This window comes from Pinus tabuliformis, chromosome 5_2 (genome assembly GCF_031772625.1).
Source record: "Pinus tabuliformis cultivar Carrire ecotype Pingquan chromosome 5_2, CPIR1, whole genome shotgun sequence".
Classification (NCBI taxonomy): Eukaryota; Viridiplantae; Streptophyta; class Pinopsida; order Pinales; family Pinaceae; genus Pinus; species Pinus tabuliformis.
Window position 1 is genome coordinate 158,257,725 of NC_142306.1, and position 27,799 is coordinate 158,285,523.

The following is a 27,799-nucleotide window of genomic DNA, read 5'->3' on the forward strand; positions in this document are numbered from 1 at the left end:
TTTAGTATGTACTTTTTGTAACTTACAATTCGACGATCACAATATGTTCTAGACATGAAGTGATTTGACGGTTCATTCTCTCCTCAGTATTACTGACACTTGATATGTGGCTTAACACCCGATTGGTCCATGATCTCTATATAAAGAACATGAAGGGTCATTTGTTAGGTGACCGTTCATGAGAGAAGCTTATGTACATTTTCTTTCTTTTACATTAATAAATTGCTTGAAGTGGTCGCGTTGGCTCAAGTCGTGGACTGTTTCCCTCTTTGAGGGTTTTAACCACATCAAGAATACTGGTGTACTGATCTGTGATCTGTTTGTGAGCGGTGTTCTTTAGTGTTCTATATAAGGAACTTACCCCGTAAATTCCTACATGGTATCATAGCTATCCGAGGGCTGCATCTGTTGCTGATCCAAATGCAGAGCCAGTACAACTGCATCTAACTGTCGTTTCCTAGATCTATTGTTTTTTACCGCTTTCAGGTCGAGAAGACTACTCTATTGTGTTAGGAGCATCTGTAACCCCTTTCGTTTCACGCAAAAAGGTTTCCGGTAGCCCTAGCTACGTCATTTTCAAGGTCTGGAGGTATACAATCTTTATTTGCAGTTATAGTTATTTATCTCTCTGTTTATTTTGGTTTATAGTCCTCTATAAAAAACATTTATTTACCGGATCTATACCTTTCATTTCTACGTATGCTTTTTGCCCCGCGACTCTGTGCAATTTGGGCAAACCAGAAACAGAAAGAAATAATTTTTCTCATGTGTATGATCTTTTATGTCGTGCCTTAGTGTGATCTCAGAAAATTAGAAACATTGAAGAAAATATATAGTTTCTTTAAGTCGCAAGACTTTGATTTCTTTTGCGTGTTCGTTTTTTGTTTTTGTGGTTTTTTTTGTTGTGTAGGAAAAAAGGGTTTTTCAAGTAAGCACACAGTGAAAAAAATAAATAAATAAATTCATTTTTTTCATAAATTATTAACCTTTTAAACTAGCTCACTTGAGCCAAAGTTACTTTATGAGAATAGAGGTCTTGGGTTCAGATTCTTTCTTTTTGTTGAGTTACTTTTTCAAAAAGAACATGTTACTTATATTTTAAAGTTACTTTATGTAAAAGTGTTCTCACCCATTATAAAAAGTGAGTCACTTATAATTCTAAAGTCATTTTATCTTTTATTTAAGTTACAATTTAGTGGGTAGCTCATAAAGTACCATTGTAAAAGTGTCTTTCACCTATTTATAAAAGTGGGTCACATAATTATTTTTTTTAAAGGTGAGCTAATTAGATTAAGTTTGGAAAGGGGGTGGGGGAGATTTTCTTTTTACAATATAATATTATCATTCACTTCCGCACATTCACGTAATTTTACGGCATCTTCAACAACTTTTCTTCATAAAGTCATAACTTCTTCATCCGGAAGCCGTTTTCAAAGTTGTTTTTTTTTAACCGGCCTAATTTTTCGAGATCTTTCCATTGGAACACTTAGTTTCAGCCTCTACAGCTTCAGTTTCTGTTAAAATGGAAAGTTCATGCCAAGTTATTTTTGACAGCACCAACTACTTCTAATGGGTGTCCTACATGGAGGATTTACTTAGAAGTAAAGGTCTTTATAGAATAGTCTCATGCCAAGAATCTAAACCTAAATATGAAGATAAGGCAGTCAAATGGGAAAATAAGCAAAATCAAGCACCTGGGTTGATAGGGACGTCTATTTCTCCGGACCTTATATAAATAAAATCATGAGAATTCCTCAAACTAGGGAGTTTAGTTTTGGATGAGAGATTCTCTCCAGCTAGCTCTCCTAAATTAGTGTGTAAGTTGAGAAATTGTCTCAACCAAGCGAATCTAAGATAGACACACTATCTTAAGACCACTTACTCATGTATTTAAATGTATTATTAAATTACTTGAATAATGAGAATTACATGAGCATGAGAGACCACATGATGGCTCTCTGCCTTTTCCACCAGTTTAATGTTTGTGTGTTAATTTTTTGTGCATATGGTTTTATAGCTTTGTGATTCTTCTTCATGTGGTATCAGAGCCATAAGGTTGAGCGTTGGGTGAGATTCTTTGTTGATTAAAGTTGCAATAGCATTTTTTAAATAGTGTGATCGCAGGAGTTTGAGTTTAGCAACAAAGAGCGCATCTCATATTGATTTAATACACACTGGTGTTTTCTAATAATGTATACACAGTGCATACGTTGTTGCTTACGTGACTCTACAAGCTGGGAGGTTGAACGTTGCATTTTTTATTGGCTATTTTAGATATACGACACGGCGCCATATGGTCCCTTGAAATATGCGACTCCATGATATTCTGATCCCTGAAAATTTGGTCTCTGGAAGATCCTGCTAATCCCATTTCCACCCCCATCGGAGGAATTGCAATCCCTGCATTTATATACTTGGACAGCTCGGAGCGCGCATGATGTAGCACTGTCTGCAACTGTTTCACCTGGTGCTGCAGGATTGAAATTGCTCCCACGCACCCGTCGACCGGATCCTTCACTCTCACGTCAGCCTCGTAGGCCAGTGAATTCACCGCATCTTCTCGCTGGTGGGGATGCAATTCATTCAGCAGCGTAGTCACGTTGCTCGCTCCAAATATCTTGTGAACATTGGCGAACTTTTGCGATTGGTCCAGGGGAAAATATGGAGCAAACACGCATTCCAGAGTGCACTTCCTTCGAAGAAATTTGCAAGCAGCGCAAGGAAAATTGGAAGTGCCTCCATGGCAAGAGCATTGCATATTAGAAGCGTACACAACAACAAATGTTGGTTTTTCACCACAGTCATTATCTTAGTGGCATGGTTGCGATCCTGCGGTGTTCCAGATTTGGACAGAACCTCCAAATCCATCAAGTTGAGCGACATGAGGCTGAGAGTCAAGCCGGACATCATACCTGTGAAAAGAACTAGCTGCAGAATTATGAGAATATAAATCCAGGACTTTGTGTTGCAACAAACTTCCTCTGCAGCCATATTTTCGAACCCTAGGTTTATAAAACTTCAAAATAATACTATTTTCTTCAGAAAAAGCACAGTTACTGTCAAAGAACCTCGCTACGCTACAATTCCTTCTGCCCACGTTTCATAAATTCCTCAAATCTCTGCATTTTACAACATGTTTCGGCCTTCGAGAGGCTTGGATTCCTAAACCTTCATGCAAACTCTGGAGAGCTTTTGCGAAGCTCAATACAACTTGGTCAGCGATGGTTGGGAGTAATAGAAGCTTTTAACAGTCGACAGGGGAGCTCACTTTAGCGTAGTAAGTCCACCCCAACAAACTTGTCAATTAGATTTTCAGTACTAGAAGAATAATTGTTGTGAAGGGACCTGGAACTTGTTAAAGAATAGTTGAAATTTATGAAAGTGAAACTTAAATTTTTGTTCTTATGGAGATATAAGGTGAAGAGTGCTAAATGTAATTTTTATTTTTATTTTTATTTTTTTATTTTGGAGTAATAAGGTGAAATGATTCTTTTGTAATGGAGAGATAAGGTAAATTTATTTTTGTAATTTTGGAGCAATAAGTGTGCATTTTTTTTAAGTTGTTAAACACACATGGGAGCAAGAACAATATGAATGATAAATCATGAGAGTACAATTTTTATTAACAAGAGATATACATTTATAGTACATTATGTGACCGTTGGGTTTCACATCCCAAGGTCTATTGGACTCCTTTTGTCCATTAGGCTTCCACACTAACCCATTGAGGATTAGGTGTCCAACATTCCCCCCCTTAATCCGAAGGGTTATGTATGAGTCCAAGAAGAAAGCTGTAATACAAAATGTGAAAAAATGCATGGCAGCACTAGGCTGAATGTGCTCTCTGAAATGTTGGTATAAAGGGCGGTGGTTTAAGGATGACCACCAACACTGGAATGCTTAGTGCAGTTCCCGGAACTCTTCCAAAACTGGCAAGAAACTGAAGTTTTCTGCTAGAGGAAGTGCTCCTATTGTTTTGAAGAGGGAAACCTTCAACCATGAAAGGGAGGTCTCACCCCGCATAAAAGGGAGAACTTCAACCTGAAAAGGGAAGTCTCAACCTGTGATGGTTTAAGGATGACCAACAACTCTGGAATGCTTAATGCAATTCCTGGAACTCTTCCAAAGCTGGCAAGAAGTTGGAGTCTTCTGCTAGAGGAAGAGTTCTCAACTGTGTTCCTGGAACTCTTCCAAAACTGGCAAGAAGCTGAAGTCTTCTGCTAGAGGAAGTGTCCCAGATTGCCAACTGAAGGCATGTTCACGGGCATCTTTGTTTCTGGCTACAACTCTGAAACTGGTGTGGCAGGTTGTGGCTCAGGCTCGCTTGATGTGACTTTGAAGCTTGTAGATGACCATCATTTCCCCCCCTGTCAGATACAAGGTGAGATGATGGAGAAAACTCAACTGCAAGACTGTTCAATACTCTGGAACAAGTTCTGACATGTGTTTGGAATATCTTCTTGGCTGTTGATGCCCATTGCCAAGAAGCGATCCATCCAAGATGAATCTTTGTTCTTGCAGGACGTTTGTTTCTGAAGCATCTGTGTGAAGAATCGATGGTTTTATGACAGTGCTTACATGGATGAAGATCAAAACAGTGATCTTTCAAATGGCCAACTCGGTCACAGTGTTGGCATTTCACAATTTGTTGTTGTTGTTGTTGCTCTGGAAGAGGGGCAAAATCTGGAACAGCTGGAGGTGAACTGTCATGAAGAGCAGGTGAACTGTCATGAATGAATCCAACACTCTGAAACTGAATGGGCTTGGCATAGTCTGGAATATGAAAGGACAAGTCCTTGTCATATCCAAGACCAGTTATGTGCTTGTTGTGGACAAGTTGTTCCCAAGGTCTGATGATGGGCTTGGGAAGTGCAGACTGAGTTTCTGCATCTGCATGTACAATTGTTGCTTTATTTAAATGCACTGTAACATTATTGTCTCGCTGTTTATGGGAGTCTGTTTCAATCTTCTGAACAGAAACAGGTTCAGAATGATGACTCCATTGTTGTAATTCTTCTTGTTGTAGCTGAGATTCAAGCTGCAAAAAATCAATCTTTTCCTGTGCATTTTGTAGACATGTCTGAATTTCTGAGAGAGATCCTATGCTGATTTGTAATGTGTCATCAACAGTAGATTGTATAAGAGTTTTCATGAACTCTAATACTTCACTGATTCTGGCCATTTTTCTTCAATGTCAGATTTACACCTTAAAAACTGATCACAATTATTACTTAATGCAGAAAAGTAATATCCACTCACAGTACACAGCAATATCTTGTATAAATGTGCAGCAAATGAATCAGGGAATCAATGCATATATATGTAGACAGAAACTATAATGGGTTTTAAATACAATGCCACAATTGGGGCAGCAGCAACTGCAAACTTGCTTGGATCCTTCAAGTACTCCTTTACTTTCAAATCAGAAATGATGGCTATCAAAACTTCAATAATTATAACACCGTGTCATGGGCATTGGAATGAATCTCTAGCATGCTAAAACAGCAGTGATAAACTTCCTTACATGTCCAAATACTTAGAAAACTGTATAGTGCTGGTCATATATACCATAGCATTTTACCATGACCTTTCAAGAGCCTTCCAACTATGCACAGTTTTAGGAAAACCTCCAGGAGATTAGAGAATACTCGCCCCTGCTTCAGATGTATATGCAGCCAATTAATAAGGAGATTTGACTCTTTGACAGTGATAAAATCTGCCCACAAAGGACAACTCGAACACAAACTGATAGAACTTGATTTGAAGATGCTTTGAAACCAACTTTTCCTCTTTGGATAAGCTACAACCAACTCAACTTCTTGAGATAGGCTCCTCTTTGTCTATTTTTTTTTTTCAATGCGCAACACCATAAAACGTTCAACATTATACCATATCAATTCACATAGAAATGGCTCAAATAACGTTGTAACCATACCTACACCAAAATGGACTCGCAGACAACATACCACCGTATTCCAACTCATATTCAAAGCATAAAATCATCATTTCAACCAGCACACCTTTTGGATAACGCACAACGGAAATACCATTACACGGTCATTGAAGCACAACATATATCCAACAAGGTTTGGCACCATATGATATTTAGGCATGCACAGGTGTCTTTAATGCGAAAAACACACAAATAAATGCCACAAGAAAATAGTGTCTTAGGCTATTGTAGTACACACCAATCATGTTGTGCGAGATGATAGAGCACTGAAGGCTTAAGGTGAGTAACCCATTGGTGAGATTCGACTACCTACGTGAACAAAATGGATAACGAAGAGGCGTCAACAGGTTGACACACAAGGAGTGATGGGATGTTGAAATGCCAATTATGGGATTACCAAAAGCTCATCAGAAAGGCCCTCTCAGTGATTTTATTTATTTATTTATTATTTTTTTTTAACTGAGGCACAATGGGGGAGCCATGAGGGCTGACGCAGTGGATTCCATCTTTCAATCATCTCAAACAAAGTCTCGAACAAAGCAAAAGCAGCAGTAGTCATCATCAATCCAAAGAAGAAGAAGATCCTAAAACAAAACACTTTGAGGATGTCAAGGCAAGTCTTCGAAATCCCATTCCTCGACGAAAGCAACCCCAGCCTCTTTCTCGAACCCTCCCCGGACAATCCACGAATTTTGGTGATCACGCGGTATTTTCAGACCACAAGCCGAGTGTTGCATCACAGGTTGAGATACGTAAGAATCTGTCAGAGTTTCGAATGAAATCTGCAGCACCTAATACCTTCCAGAGATCGCCCCCAAAAAGCTATTCTTCAAATGATCAGGCCGTCGGGGTTTCATTTCAAGCTCTCTACGAGAGCAGCATGGGCAGGTAACACCAAATTTCATGCTACAGCCTCCAAAGGATCATTTGATTGAACAAGACTTCCCTTTTCAGCAATGAAACAAAATATGGAACAACGTTAATACCATCATTCAACAGTGTTAATACCATTCAAATGGAAACCATTTTACGCATCTGTCTCCCACGCATATACTGATTTGGAATGAACTCCTTTTGTCGGCACAACGTTAATATTCAACAGGCCATTCAACGTTCATTCAACAGCGTTAATAACACAACAATTCAAACGCATAGGCATATACCATTCAGGTTCAACGCATACCATTCAATATCGAACCATAACGCATTCAAACCTCGAACATAACGCATTCAACAGGAGCTGGACCTTCATCGATGGTGGCGAATCTCTGCAGTGGCACCATCAGGCCTCAGCGCAAGCGTTCATCAAACAGTTCTGATACCAATGGGCAGCGTTTATTTGAAAAACGCATTCATTTGTACAAATACTCAAAGCAGCAAACGTATTTCAGGCAGCATGAAAAGCAGTTATGTCAGACGCAGGTGTCAGTGCATCCAGATGAACAGGCTACCAAAGTTTAGCAGAATGCAGGCTACGGTTTAATGCTAGGCGCAGGTACCATGTCAGGCGACGGTTTAATGGAATATGCAGAACAACAAACGTTCATGGACAGACCTTCAGGCAGTCAGAGAGCAGATTATTACGACTGAGAAGATTCAGAATGGCAGAGAGAGGCCAAAAATGGTGCTGGAGAAATGACAGGTTAGCTGAGAAAATATTCATGAAATGATCTGCACATACACATAAGGGCCATAAAACAAATGGCTCAAAATAATTATGCAGGGCAGGAATACGCATGCTCTAATACCATGTTAAACACACATGGGAGCAAGAACAATATGAATGATAAATCATGAGAGTACAATTTTTATTAACAAGAGATATACATTTATAGTACATTATGTGACCGTTGGGTTTCACATCCCAAGGTCTCTTGGACTCCTTTTGTCCATTCGGCTTCCACACTAACCCATTGAGGATTAGGTGTCCAACATAAGTGTGGAGTGACAAGTGAGAAAATTGAGGGTTGATGTGAAAGAGAGGTAAAACAGATATTAAAGATAACTTTGACACTAGAGCTTGGCAAAATCATTGTTTTAGAGTCAGTTTTTTGAAGACAATTTGATGCCAAGGAATTCTCAGTCTGTGCTTGAGACGCCTCACTGAAGACATTGTCATGATGATGTATCTTGAAGGTTAATAAAAACATATCTTTTTGTAGTGATCGTGTCCTAGATCCGCCCGAAATTGAATAAGGGGATCATAGGTACACTCTGTGTCGTGAATGTGCTTGCATGATTTGAGTCAAATTTGTAAAACACTCTCTTTATTATGCTTAAACAAAACAACTACATGCACATAAGCAAGCTTAAGTATAAGAACACTTATTCAAGCTCCTGTAATCAAGATTAAGTTCATAAGCACAAAGTGTCACATCATCAACTTGATAAGATGATCTTCCAAGCAAGCAAATTTCACATCATGTAATCAAAGCAATCAAGTTAAGGACACTATAAAATCAAGCATTTCAAGCCAAGACGACATCAACATCATCAACACTTTTTGTATCACTTGCAGATAAACATTTTTTAACTGAATTGTACGGGTGCATTCTCGGTTGTAACCGACACCCTAATTTGACTTGTTAAGGTGAATACATTAAGTCAAGTAAGTCTTAAACTGAGTCATCAATATTGAACTTGTCATTTGTATCTTGGGTGCATTTTCGACAATGTTCGACACCCTTTCCTTTTTTTACAAATCATCACATTCAGTGAGTACATTCAAGAAATCACAAGTGTCAGTAATCAATCAAGCAAGTTCAAGTGAGAATCAAATCAAGCCAGTGTTTAAAGCGAGTGTGTCATTCAAACAACAAAGCAAGCAAGCGTGTCATTCAAACAACCAAGCAAGCGAGCGTGTCAAAATCAACTGCGAAAGTTCAATGCACGACATCTAGAACAAAGGAGCCAGTGTGAAGTTGATTGAAGCATTCACAAAGTGTCAGTGAAGCATTCAAGCAAAGCAATCGTCATCAAGCGAGCGTGAAATCAAGAGTTCAAGCAAACAAGTTATAAAACTCTAGCAAGTGTTTACAGCATCAACAATAAGCAACAGTACCAGCGAGCCTAAATTCAAAGTGAGCAAGCTAACATGGCGACACACATTCAACTGTCCCAAATTCTTACCAATTTGATTTTATCATCAGCTGGCGACATGGTGAACATCAGCAAAACAACTCTTGCTGACATTCAAGTGCATATTCAACATGCACATGAAACGATTGAGTTCCTTCAACTGGAGTCGCAACTGCAGAGAAATGAGTTGCAAGAGAAGCGTGTTGCTTCCAAGTCTTTGACCAATCCAGAGACAACTGATCATTCGACTTCCTTCATCCAACCAACTTCAAGTGTTGAAGTTGTTCCAATTCAACTTTCTTCCAAACCCATCATCAAGCCATGGGAAGAAATTCAAAGTAATCGAAATCGACGTGGCTTAGGATATGTCAAAGATAACGACAACTTACATATCCCTGATTATTCAAAGCCCATTCAGTTCGTCAGTGCCGGATTACTTGAACAAATCACCTCAACAAGTTCTCAGCAACTTGCAGACCAACGTCAATGCACACTAACTGAAGTTGCAGACAAACAGAAATGCACATAAACTCAAGTTGCATACAAACCGAAATGTTCTCATTGTCAAAGAACTGGTCATCTGGAAGATCAGTGTTTTGATCTCCATCCTTGTCACCATTGTGGCAAGCAGAATCATTCATCAAAGAAATGCTACAAACAAGACCAACCTGCCAGATTGAAGATAAATTATTCATGGATTGATCCCTGGGAATGGTCATCCACAGCCAAAAGATTGTACAAGTTTTACAATCGGATTCACTCACACATATTGCAGCCAACAGTCAAATGAATATGGTACTCTCATGTAGTTGAACAGGGGAGTACACCAGTGACACACTCCTACACCTGGAAGGGGGAGTTCAGACATAATTTGGAGAAGATTGCCTCTCCTTTCCGCTGACAAAGGGGGGAAAATGTCAATGAAATTGACAAGTGGTTGTCAAACTGAAAGTCTCAACAACATCAGCGAAGCAGCCAATGGGAATCTTCATCAGCCAGTGGGCGATCATCATCAGCAAATACTCCAGTGGGCATTCATCAAATTGTGTCAATGGACACCAGATGTTGTTTTCAAGAAAAGGACAGTTGGATCCTTTTGTGGCTTGGCACATGATAGAGTTGTCAAGCGACATTCAGAGATGAATTAGTCATGCAGCTGACTCATGGTCTCTTCATATTGTAGTTTTTTCAACATCCAGCTTTGGCGGTTTTTTAGGCAAATCTTTTTTTAGGATCAACTTGAGAACTTTGAAGATGGTTCCTTGTTCATTTTGGATTTATCAGTGAGGGGGGGAATGTTAGCCTCACTCTCTTAAAAATCAATAATAAATCCAATTATTAAATAAAATCATGAGAATTCCTCAAACTGAGTCTAGTTTTGGATGAGAGATTCTCTCCAACTAGCTCTCCTAAATTAGTGTGTAAGTTGAGAAATTGTCTCAACCAAGTGGGTCTAAGATAGATGCACTATCTTAAGACCACTTACTCATGTATTTAAATGTATTATTAAATTATTTGAATAATGAGAATTACATGAGTATGAGATACCACATGATGGCTCTCTGCCTTTTCCGCCAGTTTAATGTTTGTTTGTTAATTTGTTGTGCATATGGTTTTATAGCTTTGTGATTCTTCTTCACTTGATACCCCCGATGAAGCAATGCAACAACTCAATAAAGTTTTTGGAATTAAAAATGAAATTAGAGCCCATCAACTAGAAAATGAGTTTCTTACGTTGGACCCCAATAATTTTTCTTCCACTGAAGATTTTTTGTCCAAGTTCAAGATCCTTATACTTCTCTTGGAAGGTGTTAAGGTTAAGAAAGAAGATGGTAGCCTTATCTATTTTATTCTTACTAAGTTAGGACCAGCCTACCCTGTGTTTGTTTCAACTTTCCATTCTACTAGACAAGATTTTATTTCTCAAGGACAGGACTACAAGTCCCCCTCTTTTGATGCCTTTTGTGATTCTTTAATAAGAGAGCAAGAAAAACTCTTACATCTTGATCTTTTTAATACTAGAAACTCTTCTAAGAAAACCTTAGTAGCCCAGCAGCAACCAAGTTCAAAGAATCCTAAGAAGTAACATCCTAAAAAGAATGGTCCTAAACCAAACAAGGGTCTTAAGCAATTTTAGTCTTGCAATGAAAAATCAACTCAGCAAAATGATAAGGCAATTAAAAACAAAGGGAAGAAGACTGATAGATATTGCAACTTTTGTAATCGTGATGGCAACTTAGAATCCAAATTCTTTAAGAACATGGAAGCCTTGGAAGCAGCCATGAAGAAGCATAACATCCATTTGGAGCACTCTTCAACTTCAACTTCATCTTCGGGAATAACACTTTCTGCATGTGATTATCAAGCATCTCGGTTTGGTTATGTACTAATGTATCTTCTTGTTCTCATTCTCATGAGTGGCTCATTGATTCTAGAGCTTCTTATCACATGGCAAAAAACAAAGCCATGTTTTCTTCTTTAAATGATTGTAACACAAGAGATATTTATGTTGGTGATGATAGATCTCTTAGTGTTGTAGGGACTGGAACTATTCAACTAGAAAATGGTCAATTTAATGATGTATTATGTGTTCCTACCTTATCTTGCAACCTTCTATCTGTATATTAGATAACTCATTCAGGCGAAGGTAAAATCGTTGGATTTTCACCTCATGATGTTGTAATTAAGGACCCAAGAGATCCTAAATAGATTTTAGCTATTGGCATTGCTGATGATTCTACAAGGTTGTATAAGTTTAACAACTTTGGGTCATCAACTCTTCCCTCGGTATTTGTTGTTCATAATGATGAAGTGAGCAAACTTTGGAATGAGCGATTTGGTCACTTAAACTATCGCTCCCTTAAAAATCTATGTAAAGAAAATATGGTGACAAGTCTTCCTATGGTATCTTGCAGAGATGGTGTTTGTTCCAGATGTGTACTCGGAAAACATAATTGGGATACTTTTGAAAAACGTGCCTCTTGGCATGCCTTAGCCGCTTTACAGCTTGTGCATAGTGATTGATGTGGTCCATTTCCAGTTGTTTTATTCTTTTGCTACAAGTATTTCTTAACTTTCATTGATGGTTTCTCCAGACACACTTGGGTATACTTCTTAAAACTCAAGAGTGAAGTCTTTAACATGTTCTTGGCCTTTAGATCCTTTGTTAAGAAACAATCTAGACATCAAATTCTTAAGCTAAGATCTGATAATGGCGGAGAATATGTTAACAACAAATTCATCAACTTTTGCACTGAGCATGGAATTCAATTGCAACATATTGTTCCATATACTCCACAACAAAATGGTGTAGTTGAAAGGAAGAATCATACCTTAAATGAAATGGCTAATTGTATGCTTCAATCTAAAAGACTTAGTCTTAATTTTTGGGCAGAATCAATTAACTGTGCAAATTACATAATAAATCGCACTGCTACTAAGGTTTTAAAAAATATCACTCCAAAAGAATCATGGAGCTCAATTAAACCAGATGTAAGTCACTTTCGTATTTTTGGAAGTGAAGCATGGGCCCATATTCCAGATGAGAAACATAAAGCCTTAGAATCTAAGAGTGAAAAATGCATTTTTGTTGGATATTTTGAAGATGTTAAAGGATATAGACTTCTTTAACCTAAATCCAAAAATGTTATCATTAGAAGAGATGTAAAGTTTGCTGAAAATATATAGGCCTGCGAGCCTAGTTAGGCGGATGTGCCACCTCTCTCTATCCCTCCTACTTCTGAAAATATTCCTTCTTTAGATGATGACATCAAGGATGAAAATCCTCCCCCACCTTCTCGAGATCCTCCTTCAGCTCCTCAACTTCCAAAATGGGTCCGCACTACTCGGGATGCAGCAGGTGCTCTTGCAAGTGATCCTATAAATCAGTGACATACACGTTCTTAGTTTGATAGAACCTCTTCTTTACTCGCTCAAGCTTCAACGAATTATAATCCTGACACCTTTGCAGAAGCTTCAGGCCATCCAGATTGGGACGCATCTATGAATGAAGAATATCATTTATTATTGGCAAACGATACATGGGACCTTGTTCCTCTTCCAAAGGGATGAAAACTTGTTAGATGCAAATGGGTTTACAAAACTAAGTTTGGACCAGATGGAAAAGTTGATAAACATAAATCTCGTCTTGTTGTTAAGGTTTTTTCACAAGTTGAAGGTAGTGACTATACTGAAACCTTCTCCCCTGTTACCAAAATGAACTCTATCCGCCTTTTTCTTTCCCTCGCTGCCTCTTTCAAATGGGAAGTCCATTAGATGGATGTTAAATCCGCCTTCTTGCATGGGGACTTGCATGAAGAAATCTATATGGAACAACCTCCTGGCTTTATACAAATAGACTCCAACCTTCTATGTTGGCTTAAGAAATCCCTTTATGGTCTCAAGCAAGCCCCTCGGGCTTGGTTTGCCAAAATGGATAGCTTTCTTTTAGATACTGGCTTTTCTAGGTGTCATTTTGACAATACTGTCTACACCAAGAAAGTGGGTAAGTCTCTTATCATTCTTGTTCTTTATGTTGATGATCTTATCCTTACTATTAGTGATCCCAACCTTATAAACCATGTGAATTCTAGCCTTAAAAAGCAGTTTGAAATGACAAACTTAGGACGCTTGCATTATTTTCTTGGTCTTCAAGTCTTGCAATCCAAAGAAGTTATTTCCCTTTCCCAGACCAAGTATGCCTATGATCTTCTACGCCACTTTCACATGGAATATTGTAAGCCAGCCCCTTCTCCCTTTCAGTCTGGAGCCAAACTTTCAGTCACTTATACTTCCCCTGAAGTTGATGCAATCTTATACCGTAAGCTTGTTGGAAAACTTTTATATATGATCCATACTCATCCTAACCTTTCCTTTCTTGTTGGGCTTGTTGCTCAGTTTATGCAAAACCCACATGAAAGTCATTGGAAAGCAGCTAAATGAATACTTCGTTATGTTCAAGGTACAGTTCAGTTTGGGATTCATTACAGTGCAAAAGCATCTCCTCTATTGGTTGGTTTCACTGATTCTAATTAGGTTAGTGACCCTGATGATCAGAAGTCTACTGCAGGTTATATCTTCACTCTTGGTTCTGGACCTATTACATGGGCTTGCAAGAAGCAAAGTGCAATTTCTCTTTCTTCAGTAGAAGCAGATTATCGTGGCGTCGTTGAAGCTAGTAAGGAAGCCCTATGGCTTTGTCAGATCTTGTCAGAGTTTGGTTTTCAGCAGCAACATCCGACTAAACTTTGGTGTGATAATCAAAGTGCCATTCAACTATGCAAAGATCCAGTCCAACATCAGTGTAGTAAACACATTGAACTAAACATGCACTTCATCAGAAATCTCATTCATGACCATGTCCTTGAAGTGCACTATTGTTCAATCGATGATCAAGTTGCAGACATCTTTACAAAGGCTCTCACAGAGCCCAAGCTTACTAAACTTCGATTTATGGTTGGATAGGCTCTAATGCCTCCTTCCTTCTCCTATTGTGTCATCTTTGTACATCCTTCAATCCTATCTAAAGTTGTTCTTAAGGGGGTATGTTAGGATATTCCGACACATAGGAAATAATTAAGTATAACTTGGTCTAGTGTACAGTTAGGTAAAGTGTGTTTCTTTAGTATATACTTTTTGTAACTTACAATCTGACGGTCACAATATGTTCTAGACATGAAGTGATTTGACGGTTCATTCTCTCCTCGGTATTACCGACACTTGATCCATGGCTTAACACCCGATTGGTCCATGATCTCTATTTAAAGAGAATGGAGGATCATTTGTTAGGTGACCATTCATGAGAGAAGCTTATGTAAATCTTCTTTCTTTTACGTTAATAAATTTCATGAAGTGGTCGCGTTGGCTCAGGGCATGGACTATTTCCCTCTTTGAGGTTTTTAACCATGTCAAGAATACTGGTGTACTGATCTGTGATTTGTTTGTGAGCGGTGTTCTTTGGTGTTCTATCTAATGAACTTACCCTGTAAATTCCTACAACTTCTGCCAAGGAAGAACGTTTTTTATATTTATCATGTTTAGACGAGACTCATCGAGATGTCATTTTGGCTAACGAGGCCCATAAAAATGTATTAAAACTCTTTATGACAAAAATGTTAATCCACAAGTTTTTTCTAAAGGTGACTTGGTCCTTTTATGTAGAAATTCCCACTGTAGATCAACATATTATGTAATAGACTAAAGCAAAATACAAGATCTACTTCTACAACAAACTTTGCGGAAGCTTAATCGAATTGAGCAAGATCAATGAGAACACATATAACTGAGAATGAGAAATCAATCACACATAAGACAGAAGAAATAACCCGGGGAAAGCCTCAGCCTAAAACCCCAATCTCTGTATTCTCATACAAGTGGAAATCTTGTTCAAGTTACAATAAGAATCCGCTCTCAAGCTATCATGCTCTCTCTACAATCAAACAATGCTGCTCATAGACAGTTAAAGGCTCTCACAACCTTCTCCTCTACCCTCCAAGCCTCTTATTTCCTTGCGCAGTTTTTCCTGGGGTCCAACGCTTCCACTTGTGTGAATTCCCACCTCACACTAATTACTTGGCTTAAAATTAACTGCACAAACCTGAAGGAGATAATTCCTTCTGCATGGGTGAGTTTCCTATATAGGAAAAATCCTCCAACTGATAGTAAATTGTCCCTTCCTCTAATCTCAATTGGGTCTTTGACTAAACTGACATGCATGAGTTATTTATGAGAGAATATTTAGTTATCTGAAGTGAAACAATTACATGCATGCAAGCATTAACTAACTGAACTCACAATTAATTCCACAAACTGTTGGAACTAATCTAACTAGACTTAACTCAGTTAACTGAGCCAACTAATTACAACTCATCCTTATCTCTTTAACTGATGGATAAATTCCTCAATTAATGGAGAAACTGTTGCATGTCCCCACATAGACTTCATGTTTGATTTTCTACAACTAATTAACTTATGGTGAATTAATTAATTATTTTACAAACAACTGCTAAGATCGAATTCAAATTTTTACTTCTCTATTTTAGTTCAGGGACTAACTAAAATACGAAGGTATCCCAAAATGCTATTTATAGCAGTACTAAATTTATCACTTCTATATTTAGCATTTCTTGTTGCTATTTTCAACACTCCCTCTCAACAAGAAAGGGATTATTAATAACCCTAATCCTGTCTTTGTGGAACTCGAACTTGCATTTTGACAATGCCTTAGTCAAAATGTATGCATCCTGTTCCTCGGTCAAAGCATACAGTGACAACATGATCCTCTTGACCACACAGTCTCGAAGATGGTGATACCGAATATCAATGTGATTGGACCTGTCATGAAAAACTGGATTCTCAGAGAGTTTGATACAACTCTGATTATCATAGTAGATCACAGTTGGATCCATCCTCTGACCAAACAATCCCACTAGAATATTCCGCATCCAAATGGCCTCACATGCAGCCTAACTAGCAACCATGTATTCGGCCTCTGCTGAGCTAAGTGCAACTGATCTCTGTTTCCTGATGTACCAGGAAACTGCAGCTGAACCAAGGTTGAAGATTCCTCCACAAGTGCTCTTCTGGTCTGATGGACTTCCTGCCCAATTTGCATATGTGAAGCCCTGAAGATTCACTCCCTCTGTCCGTCTCTACCACAATCCAAATTGAGATGTGCCTCTGAGGTATCTCAGCACATGCTTCGCTACCTTCCAAAATAGCTTGGTAGGTTGAACCATAGCTTGACTCAGTTGGTTCACCGCAAAGCATAAGTCGGGTCGTGTGTTCACCAAATACATAAGTGAACCCACCAGCTGCCGATAAACAGTAGCAGCTACTACCTCACCTAAAGTAGCATCCTCCTTCCTCCAGTTCCCAACTAGAGGAGTCTACATGGGCTTGCAATTCTCCATGTGAAATCCCCTGAGTATCTCATTGGCATACTTGCCTTGAGACACAAATACTTCACCATCTTTCTGCCACACCTCCATGCCTAGAAAGTAGTGCATAAGACCCATGTCTTTATTTTCGAACTTTATTGCAAGGTCCTCCTTGCAAGACTGTATCCGCTGATCATCACCTGTCAAAATCAGATCATCGACATAAAGAACAATGATCAATGGTTTACCTTCTACCATGATGTGATAAAGGTTCGCATCTGCTTCACTCTTGGTGAAGCCCAACCTGGTGAAATAGTTGTCGATCCTGGTGTACCAAGCACGGGGTGCTTGCTTCAGCCCATACAAAGCCCTCTTGAGTCTGCACACATGCGACTCGCGATTGAAGGTCTTGAAACCTTCTGGCTGCTCAATGTACACCTCCTCCTCAATCTTCCCATTGAGGAATGTTGTCTTCACGTCCATCTGGTGGATCTTCCACCCCATCTGAGATGATAGTGCCAACATTGATCTAATCGATGAGTACCTTGCTACGGGAGCAAAAGTCTCATCGTAGTCGATCCCCTCGACCTGTGAGAAACCTCGGGCAACAAACCTTGCCTTGTGTTTCTCAACACTGCCATCAGCTACCTGCTTTACTTTGTAAAGCCATCTGGAACTCACCACTGACTTACCCTGAGGTCTTGGGACAACATCCCACACACTTTTCTGAATGATAAAGTCGTACTCCTCTACCATTGCATCAACCCAGACTGGTTGTTGCACTGCCTCCTCGAATGAAGAAGGTTCGGTATCTACACACTCCCAAACCAGGGCCATGTACCCAGTGTACCGCTCGGGCGACCTCCTTTATCTGCGCTGAGAAGATGGCTGTCCCACATTCTCCCGTGCATCCAACATCAACCTGTCAGCTTCCCTTGAGCGTTTCTGCCCATCTCTGGAAGTCTCAGCATGAGTGGATGTCTCCACTCCCAGATCCTCGGCATGCAGCTGCTCTACATAAATCTGAGGCTCCTCCTCCTTAGGAACTAAAAGTTCCTTTTCTGCATGCAACTTGAGCTCCCTCTCAAGTGATAATCGTATGGCTTTCTGCTCGTCAAACTTCAGATCCCTGCGTACCACTGTCCTCTGAGTGGTAGGTAGGTACACCTGATAGTTGTGGGGTGTAACCATGTACCCCACAAGTATTCCCAACTCAGCTGTTGGGTTTAGCTTCTTCCTGGCATCTTTGGTCACATGACAGTAAACTAATGATCCAAAGATTCAGAAGTGACTTCCATCGGGTCGCTTCCCGGGAAAGGCCTCCATAGGTGTCTTCATTCCCAGTATACGGTGCGGGCTTATATTCTGCAAGTATACTGCTGTATTGCATGCCTCAACCCAAAAATGTAGTGGTAGGCTTTGGTCATGCAACATCACTCAAGCTGCCCCCACAATCGATCTGTTCTTCCTTTTGGCCACCCCATTCTGCTGTGGGTTATGGGGTACCGTCAATTCCCATTTAATTCCTTCTGCAGCGCAAAAGTCTTTAAACTGTTGGGAGACATACTCTCCACCATTGTCGCTACACAAGGCTTTTATTTTCTTTCCAGATTCTTTCTTTGCCAAGGATTTAAACTCACAAAACCTCAAGCAGGTCTGATCCTTCTTTTACATAAAGTAGATCCAGCATTTACGAGAAAAATCATCAATAAAATAACATAGTACCTTTGTTTAGCAATGGAGGCTATAGAGAAAGGTCCACAAACATCTGAGTAAACTCGCTCCAGGATTGCTCCAGCTCTACTGTCTCGATTCGGAAAGGAATATTTCGCATACTTACCCAAGGTACAACCTTTGCATGTATTCGTCTGCTCAAGTTTTCCCTTGGGTAATCCGGTAGAAATCTGCTGCATGATCTTCAAGGCTCCATGGTGCAAGTGGCCCAGTCTTCTATGCCATAGCTCGCCAACATCTTGGCTCTGCACCATCTCAGCTTTGGAACTCAATGCAGCACAGTTGTCTACCTCCAGCTTGTAGAGATTCTTTACTCGAATCCCAATTCGCTTTGTCTGTCCAGTACTGATATGCCTCAGGAATACCTTTCCTTTACTAAAGACTACATCATAGCCTTTATCTTCTAGCATAGCGACAGACACAAGATTCTTCTTCAGACCTGGTACATACTTTACATCAGTCAGGGTGAGGGGAGCTCCATGCTCCCTCTGAAACACAACCGTACCTTCACCTGAAACATGGTACTTTCCATCATCGCCCATCTCGATCCGCATCTGGAGATCCTTCTCCTCCAAGGTACTAAAAAGATTCTTGTCACCTGACATGTGGAATGAAGCTCCACTGTCTAGGTACCACACACATCCCACCATGGATGAAACCATGCATGCGATAAGCGAGAAATCTAGCTCAAACTGTGAGGCCAGTGCCTCACCATCAGATCCCTTCGAGGAACCCTTCTTGGATTTCTTCTATGGACAATTTGTAGCATAATGGCCCACTTCATGACAATGAAAGCATCACACTTTCGATTTGTCAAACTTCTTCCCACCATGGGAAGAACCGGATTTGGGATGGGACGCCTTCCCTTTCCCTTTCCTTGCCTTACTCGCTAAGGCTAGATTTTCCTCATCATCTTGCTTCGATGAGGATCCATCTCTAGTGCTTCTTCTTATTTCCTCCTGCATCAGATCCGACCAAAGTCGTTCCCAATCTGGCAGTTTTTCTCTTCCATTAACCGAGTCTTGGTAGCTATGCCAGCTCTTAGGAATACTAAGGAGTGCAATACTCACCATGTCATCATCAACAGTCGTGATCCCTACACTTCCAAGATCATCCCTGCAGGTGATGAACTTGTTCAGATATGTAGAGATCATGTTGCCCTTTTCACACTTGATCTTACGAAGCTTGTCTTTCAGCGCCAACTTCCTCTGATCGTTGTTGTTCTGATATAGATCTGTCAATGTTTTCCACATCGAAAACAGTGTCTCCTTCCCATGGAGACTCGAGACTATGTGGTCTCAAACTCCCTCTAAAAGTATTCTCCTTGCTCTAGCCACACATTTCTTCCATTCCGCCAATTGAGTAGCATTAGTCGGCTTGGGGACTTCTTGATCAATGAAGTCCTTTAGACCGTTATCCTCTAATACTGCCTCCATGCGATCCTTCCAGGCTATATAATTTGAGTTGCCATCAAGGGCATACTTGAGTCTTAAACCGCTGAACGCCATTGGTGAAATTGAGATGTGATAAGAGCTCGATTTCTATATTCAGGAACCACAAACTTCGAACTTCTCCCTTCTTGTATACTGTTCTTCTCCTTTGATCACCTTTGCTCTGATACCATGTAGAAATTCCCACTGTAGATCAATAGATTATGCAATAGACTAAAGCAAAATACAAGATCTACTTCTACAACAAACATTGCGGAAGCTTAATCGAATTGAGCAAGATCAATGAGAACACATATAACTGAGAATGAGAAACCAATCACACATAACACAGAAGAAATAACCCGAGGAAAGTGTCAGCCTAAAACCCCAATCTTTGTATTATCATACAAGTGGAAATCTTGTTCAATTTACAAAAAGAATCTGCTCTCAAGCTATCCTTCTCTCTCTACAATCAAACAATGCTGCTCATAGACACTCAAAGGCTCTCACAACCTTCTCCTCTGCCCTCCAAGCCTCCTGTTTCCTTGCGCAGTTTTTCCTGGGGTCCAGTGCTTCCACTTGTGTGAATTCCCACCTCACACTGCTCACTTGGCTCAGAATTAACTGCACAAACCTAAAGGAGATAATTCCTTCTGCATGGATGAGTTTCCTATATAGGAAAAATCCTCCAACTGACAATACATTGTCCCTTCCTCTGATCTCAACTGGGTCTCTGACTGAACTGACATGCATGAGTTATTTATGAGAGAATATTCAGTTATCTAAAGTGCAGCAGTTACATGCATGCAAGCATTAACTAACTGAACTCATAATTAATTCCACAAACTGTTGGAACTAATCTAACTGGACTTAACTCAGTAAGCCAACTAATTACAACTCAAATTACAACTCATCCTTATCTCTTTAACTGATGGATAAATTCCTTAATTAATGGAGAAACTATTGCATGTCCCCACATAGACTTCATGTTTGATTTTCTACAACTAATTAACTCATGGTGAATTAATTAATTCATTTACAAACAATTGTTAAGATCAAATTCGAATTTTTAGTTCTCTATTTTAGTTCAGGGACTAACTAAAATAGGAAGGTATCCCGAAATGCTATTTATAGCAGTACTAAATTTAGCAATTCTATATTTAGCATTTCTTGTTGCTATTTTCAACATTTTATATGATCAAGAGCATGATAAGATAGGAGCTGGTAAATTGATAGGAGCTGGTAAATTTGAGCCTATGTGGCACGACCCTTACATCATTGAACATGTACTTGAAAAAGGTGACTATGAATTGGTGGATTACGATGGGATTCCTTTGTCTGATCCCATAAATGGGCTTTATCTTTAAAAGTACTATGCTTAGGTTTTCTGCATAAGTACTTTGTACATTGTTGTACCATAGTTTTGGTGTGTTGCAATTTTTCTTTTTGCGAAATTTTCTGTCTCTGTTACTTATCTCGTGCTATACTTGGTTTGCAGATGTTGATGTTCCCTTTACCTTATGTTGGCTTTGCTAATGGTGCTAGTCGTAGTACTCAAAATATTTCTTTTACTACATGGGAAATCTATATGCCTGCTGATGAGTTAGTGAGTCTACATGGGATATGTTTGGGTCGTACAACTAACAACATTGTGGAATATAGCATAGTAATTGAACTATTATCCGATACCATCACTTTTGGTATTTATCATTTTCTTTTTATACTAGATTATCGACTTATAATACTACAACTAAGTAACATTTATTTTGTCAAAAGTCCTTCAATTTTAAGAATGTTTTTAAGGGTTCATCTCTTGGAAAGAGAGTTTGATTACTTAGAATATCAAAACATTCCGAGAAGTCTAAATACATTAATTGATACATTAGCAAACTATGTATTAGATAGACATTTGCAGAATTTGTAAAAAAACATAACATGCATACATTGTACAAAGATAAATAGCTCAATAGAAATAGTCTACATAGATAGTTTTGCAAAAAGTTTTACAAAACAAAAAGTGTTCAAGACACATGAGGCTTCCAACGTTTATTTATCCCATATATGTCGATAGTGCCAAAAACAAAAACCAACCTTAAATTCCTAAGCCCTAGGCATGATGCTTGCGGTAACAAATAACATCCCAAGCTACTCATCGAAGAAACAGACCTATCCGCCTAGGTACTCCTACAATATGTCTCTAGTAAAGAAGAGGGATATCATCAATCTGTGAATCAGGAATGCCCTAGGTAAGCCCCTCGAGGTTCCACTCAATATCTCTGATTGCATCAACTGCCTCAAGGTTATGTTCACCTATCTCCACCTATTGTTGACCACACATTTGAGTAGGGGACATCCTGGTTGCTCGTACTAGTTCTATATATGCATGATAATTTAATGTTAGTCTTAACACAAAACCAAAAATGCAAAAGATTAAATAGTTTAAAAAACAAAAAATCGGTATTTTTACCTTATTGGTCCCACTGCATCCCTTTAGGAAGTCTAGGTCTGCTGTAAAGTCGGTCCCTACATACCGGTAATCTTCAATCATGATGACTTGTTAACACGGCATATAAAGAAAACACGATTAAAAGGCATCATTTGGCCGCCACCATGGAATGCCATCAAATTTACCCATCTCCTTATCCAAGGTTCTCTAGGCCCAGGGTTCTCCATTGCAACTCTCTGAGAATGAAGTAATGGTACTCTCTCAAGGAAAAAAGAGACCAGAATAGAGTCGTAACCAAAATGTTTCAAGTGACTCGTCTTGCATCTATTAAGATGTTCTTTCATGTTGAATAAGAGCCCCTCACACCAATTGAACATTGTTTGTTCCATGTAGTCAAGTGAATATTGCATCTAGTCCCTTGTGGCTAAGTGTGGAGTCGTACTCCCAACAACACGGGTGATAGTGAATAAAATAATTTTCAGTGGAAGATCTCTTATGTCCTTAATTTCAATCTTTCCACTGCTCCTTTTCGTGCTCCCCGAATACAATATTCAGTGACATAATAGTAAATGGGTTCACCGCCACCTCTGTGGGTGACTAGTGAATCTCTGGCTCCTCTCCATGGCAGCCCAATTAAGATGTAAATATCTTCTACCTCTATAGTGAGAATGTGGGTGCCAATTTGAATTTTTTGTTCATTTACATTCCATGCTGTCACTAAATATCTAGAAATTATGGTTGAGCTTTCATTCCTGGGATCATAAAAAACTTTGCTAACCTTCATTCTCAAAGTGCCAACATGGTGTTGTCATCATTAGCTACAATGAGGCCTTGTGCCTCATGCTCTCTCTCTCTCCATTCCAACATTTTGATACCTGAAAAAACATGTTAATAACAAGGGAAAAACATGTTAGATAACAAACATTAACATTTTTGAGTGATTCCTAACAAAAATTTAATTTTTTTTGTGCCTTCAGGCGTCATCACAACTATATTTTAGAGACAGTGTTATTATGTCATAGGTGTGCCGTTCAAGCTTTGCGTTGATCTTGGATCGATGCAAATCTCGATATGGCATGCTTGCAATGGCTTGAGGGCGAATTTTCCAATTTTTAAGAAGCTACAAACTAAAGATTTATTCATTAAAATAAAAAATTAAGACCATAGAAATGAAAAGGAGAGAGAGGAATCTTACCTAGAAGAAACAACGTTCAAAATCGTTCATTGGTTTACCCGGAATCAACACCTAAAGATCAAGGGTAAAAAAGGATTTTTGGCTCTGCATTGTGGTAAAACACAAATAGTAAAAATAAAATTACTTTTCATTCTTTTGTAGGAATAAAAGACATTTTTTATTATTATTTTTGTTGTTTTTACCTAATTTTGAATAAATAATCCATTTTACATGAATTTTTGGGAAAATATGATGATTTTTGGTCTACTTTTGCAGATAACAAGTTAAAATATTGAAATATAATTCTTCAGCATGAGTATACTTTTATCACTTTTTCAGGCTCATTAAAACTGTACGAAAAAAGAACCCCATGGAATTCTCTTTAAGCTCTTTTTAGACTCTTTGAACATGAAAAGATAGCCGATTGAACATGTTTCTTTCACACTCAAAAAAGTATTTGAAAGAATGTCTACCAAGTACAAGTTTAACCCTTTTATGGACTTAGTGGACTAATTACGAACAAGGAATATTTTAATTAATTATGGTTAAAAGAGTTCTCCCTTGCATTGTTTTACCCTTTTTTCAGCCTCAGGAGACTAAATTCACGAAAAAGAACATTACAAAGTTTCATTTTTATTTCCTTTTCAAACTCTCTAAACGTGAAAAAGAAGTCAAGTTATCCCTTCATTGGACTCGTAAAACATAAACAATGTAGGACTCATCCATCATGGTGAGATCGAACCACTCTTTCCCAGGGTTCGTTAAAAATACTTTGAAGGACTCATCCGAAGGATGATCTTATACTTCAAGCATGCATTATCCTCCTCAAGCTTCTATACAAATAAAGAGGTACTTGCCAATAATGGTGGGGGAAATTGGGAAAGAGATATATATAAATTATGTATTTGAAAAGGCAGCAAGTCACTCTTGAACATGAAACTTTGTTACTCTTTGTGTCAAGGTTTGAAAATCCACTTGTCTCTATATTGATCATACCCCATTGAAAGTCTTCATATTGGTTTCTGATCCTTTTTCTATTCAAGTGATTCCAAGTCAATTGTCGTGTCATTAATATGTTTAAGAGAAATTCAACCTAAGTCAAACCATTTTGCAGTCTTTAAAGCCTTCTATTTTGTCGGCCATCCCTGAGTTAGTCCTGCATCCCTCGTGTTTGTTCTACTTAAAATCTTGACATCTATTTTGTGTTATTGATGGCGGTACATCATATACCTTCAATCAAATGATTCTATGGGTGTTCAACTTTAGATCACTTATTCACAATCCATAGAATATACTAGAGTACTTTGAGGGCCATTGTCATTATTGATGGTTCCTCTCACATATGTTAATGGTTCTCATCATTGACTAGTAATTAGATGGTTTATTCCATGTTCGACCTCAAGACATTTATTCACATGGTTAGCTTCATACTACTAATAGATAGAGATGAAGACCTAGATATTGTCTGATTTATCCAAGGTGTGTGGAGTTTTGAATATTCATGACTATAACATAGATCCATGATGTATGTCTAGTGGTTATGTTTACGTTAAGTCTTCTGAGTATGGATCCACGATGTATGTCTGGTGGCCATGACTTCACATTATTGACATGGATCTTTGTATATTTCCATACTTATGCTTAGAGTTACTTGTATTATGAATATGGGAATGCCTACCTCATAGATGGTCATATGATGATATTGTAATGTGATTTTTTTTTATTGTTGACTTATAGGTTTCCAACTAGTTGTTCTTTGATTCGAAACTTTGCATGATAAAACACTTAAATCATAATATCTTTTATGACTTTGTACTTTAGGGGGCAATCTGTTACACATTATTTTGTGACATCTAGACAAATGATGTCAAACCCAGATCTTTCGCCATTCGAAGAACTATTTTCATCAATCCTCGAGAACGAAGGAAGAAATACCTCTTCATAAAAGATAAGAATATTAGATTACATACCTTAAAAAACCTATTTTTAGAGACCATCACAGGTACATACAATACAACCCGAGACATCGCACTTGTATAGATAACATCTTGCGATGTCGTCACACCTTGCCTTCATAAAAAGTGCGACGGTCTTTTAACATGGGTAAAAAATTTAGAAAAAAAGAAGGTTATGAAGCTTCCATTTTAGAAGCCTCGTGAAGGTATCTTTCCAATCGTTGAGGATATGGGCTTGAATTCCTTCCACAACGGATCTCATCCCTACCATAATGGATCCCATTCCCTCCATTGTGGATCTAATTCCTACCTAAGTGGATCTCAAACTTCCATCCTTGGCCTATAAATACAATGCACTCAAAGGAAAAGGGGTTGGCTTTTAGACTTTTTAACTATACTTTCACTTTGCTAAAGTATCCATTGAAGGCCTTTGAATGCAAGGTTGGAATTGAGGCCTATTGGGAGGAAGTTATCAACATCAATACCTTGGTTGTATCTCTCTCCTTTTCCTTATTAATACAAATGCATATTTCTTTCCCACGTTCATGGTTATGGTGATTGTTATGAGATTCCTTGATTACATGCATACATTATGTTAAATCATTTATGTATCACATGCTTTGATAATTGGCATGTTTGTGTCTTCGTAGATCTTTTCATAGAGCATCTAGAATGGGATCAAAAGCTATAACAAACAACAATGAGGACAAGAATTTTTAAAAAAGTATGAACCATTCATTTAATCCTACATATATGATTTAATGGTAATGAATCTTAGGAATGTTTATATGTATTTGATTATTTTATTCTAGTGATTGGTTTCCAAACTTAGGGAGATCACTCTGTTGAAAATGGCAACAAGAAATGCTAAAAATAGCATTGCTATAAATAGCATTTCGGGATAGGTTCCAATTTTAATCAGTCCCTGACTTAAAATTGAGAATTAAAATTCGAATGTGGTCTCAGCAGTTGTTTGAAAGATAATTAATTAATTCATCTTGAGTTAATTAGTTGGAGAAAATCAAACATGAAGTCTTTGTGAAGACATGCAACAATTATCACTTTGATTGAGGAAGTTATCCCTTAATTAAGGAGACAAGGATGAGTTGTAATTAGTTAGCTCAGTTAACTGAGTTAAGTCTAGTTAAATTAGTTCCAAATAGTTGGAGGAACTAATTGTGAGTTTAGTCAGTTAATGCATGCATGCATGCAACTAGTGTTCTCCAGATAACTGAATATTCTCTCATAAATAACTCATGCATGTCAGTTCAGAGAGAGACCCAGTTGAGATCAAAGGAAGGGACAGTGTACTATCAGTTGGAGGAATTTTCCTATATAGGAAACTCATCCATGCAGAAGGAATCATCTCCTTCAGGATTGCGCAGTTATTTCAGAGGTCAGTGAGCAGTGTGTGAGGTAATTACACACAAGTGGCAGCTTGAGGACCCAAGAGAAACTGCGCAAGGAAATAGAAGGCTTGGAGGACTGAAGGAAGGCATATGTGTTGTTTATTCTGTCTATGAGCAGCAGTGAGGGATTGTATTGAGAGCTGGATAGCTTGTGAGCTAAAGCTTTGTGTAATCCTGAGATATTTCCACTTCTATGATAATACAGATAGCCGGGTTTTTAGCTGAGGCTTTCCCTAGAGTATTCTTCTGCGTTTCATGTGTGATTGAATCTTCTTCTCTGTTATATGTGTTCTATTTGATCTTGCTCGAAATTGATTAATCTCCCACAAGTTTGATTGTAGAAGTAAATTAATTATTTTGCTTTAGTACATTGCATAATCAGTTTAATCTACGGTGAAAATTTCTACATGGTATCAAAGCAAAGAACAATATACAAAGAAGTTCGAAGTTCTTGATTATAGAAATCGAATTCTTATCACATCTCAAAGTTCACTAATGGCGTTCATTGGTTTGAGACTCGAGTATGCCTTGGATGGCAGCTTGAATTATATAGCCTGGAAGGATCGCATGGAAGCAATATTAGAGGACAATGGTTTGAAGGACTTCATTGATCAAGAAGTTCCCAAGCTAGCAGCAGCTAATGCCCAAGAATTGGTGGAATGGAAGAAATGTGTGGCTAGAGTGAGGAGGATTCTTCTGGAGGGAGTTCGAGACCATATTGTCTCGAGTCTCCATGGGAAGGA